This window comes from Octodon degus, unplaced genomic scaffold (genome assembly GCF_000260255.1).
Source record: "Octodon degus isolate 3935 unplaced genomic scaffold, OctDeg1.0 scaffold00256, whole genome shotgun sequence".
Classification (NCBI taxonomy): Eukaryota; Metazoa; Chordata; class Mammalia; order Rodentia; family Octodontidae; genus Octodon; species Octodon degus.
In genome coordinates this window covers 569,207-571,366 of record NW_004524832.1, presented here as the reverse complement: position 1 = coordinate 571,366, position 2,160 = coordinate 569,207, and positions in this window count along the sequence as shown.

Genomic DNA, 2,160 nt, shown 5'->3' with positions numbered 1-2,160 from the left:
AGTTTTTTCATGTCAAAAGAAATTACCAACAAAGTGAAAAGGCAACGCACAAATTTGGAAAAAATCATGACAAATAAGTACTCAGACAAAGGTCTACTCTCTAGAATCTATAAAGAACTAAAAAACACTAGGTCCCCAAAATTTAGAGACCCAATCCAGAAATGGGCATCCGAGATGAACACACACTCCTCAGAGGAAGAAATTAAAGAAGCGAATAAATATATGAAAAAATGGTCCATGTCACTAGTCATCCATGAAATGCAAATTAAACAACATTGAGATATTATCTCTCCCCAGAAAGAATGGTTATCATAACGAAGTCATCCAAAAACAAATGTTGGAGAGACTGTGGGGAAAAAGGAACCTTTCTCCACTGCTGGTGGGAATGTAGACTGGTGCAACCATTATGGGAATCAGTGTGGAGACTCCTTAGAAAAGTTGGACTGGAAATCCCACTTAAACCAGCTGTTCCTTTACTGGGAATTTTCCCAGAGGATCTGAAATCATCATATCATAGGGATATATGTGTGCCTATGTTTATAGCAGCACAATTTGTGATAGCCAAATCTTGGAAACAACCAAGATGCCCATCACCTGAGCAATGGTTGAACAAGATGTGGTATTTTTACACAATGGAGTATTGTTCAGCTATTAAGAATAATAAACTCGAAGCCTTTATATTGAAGTGGATACCACCTGAACATATACTCATAAATGAAATAAACCAGACACATATGTGTAAATATCATATAGTTTCCCTAGTATGAGAACTCAAAAGAAGAAATACAAATAGAAAGGTATAATACAAGTAGAAGGAAAGCAGGATCTCAAGGAATAACTGATCAAGAGAGGCAAAGGACATGAGCTAGGAATCATGACAATGTCAAGCCATACAGTTATATGTAGCAGATGGGCAAGACAATGATCCTGAGAATCTTAAGAAGATTTTTTAATCTAGCAGTTAATTGGAAAGATGCTCACCCTGACTAACTATATACACTGATACCTGTGAAGTAAGCTACTGCACTGCAGAAGGTATTTTGTAATAGTAGTTTCATGCTTGGAGTGCCTGTCATTCTGGTCTTGTGAATGTGGGCTGCTTGTCATGACATGCCAGTTGCTGCTATGATGTCTCTTGGGTAGATGGTTGTTCAAAAAGAAGGGGGTGGTAAATGAAAGCAAGAGATAGGAAAAGGAATACTGTGGGACTATCCTGCTTCAAGGTAATTATATGGTGAGATTTTTGGACTTTTGTGTAAACCTAAGAAGTATATAATTCTTTATGCCTATTTTTAAAATATATTCTAATTTTTAAATGTTTTTTATCATATTCTGTAGGGACTTAAAGTTCAACATATCAGTATTTGATGAAAAATACCTGTTGCATATTATGCCTAAGATGTTTGACATGCTGACAGATAGTGAGGTTAAGCCTAACAGCCTAAGTTGTATGGTAATAACAATAAGCTTGTCTTCTGGATGGTTAACAACCTACGTTTGCAGACCAAAATTAGAGAAAAAGGAGGGCTGCATGGAAATCCAACATTTTGGCCTTAGCCTTCTAAGGTCAATTAAGGCTCAGGACATATGAGAACTTGTACTATAACATCATATAACTCAGTAGTGTTCCAAATTTTCTGATCAAGGAGAGTATGGGGCCAAAGAGGAAAGTGATCGATGATGTAGAGTGAGCCTAAGGAGAGTCAGATGGAGAGAAAGCATTCTCTCAGGCTTTCACAGAGAGCACATTGGCCAAGCAATGGCCGTGACTCATCCACATGGCTGACACTGATAAAGGTTCTACAATCTGAAGTACAGGATCTCAGGATAAATCCTGAGGGGATTTCACTGACCTTATCAGACCCAAAAGCTACAACTGTTGTTGGATAGGTCCTGCTTTACCTTGGTCTTAACCATCCAGCAGAAAAGCATAAAAATGATATGTAAGAAGTAAAGCCATGCTGTTATGTTGAGCTGTAGGGGAGTCAGGTCAACAATTTCTGACATTGCCAGTCAAGCAGAAGACCCAATACTATTATGGGCTACTGGACTCTTTTAGAATATTTTGCTGAGTTTACATACCTATAATATTCAAATAACAGAACTTAAGAAAAAAAGGGGATACAGATGAATGTCCATTTTGTATCTATGTATTCAAAG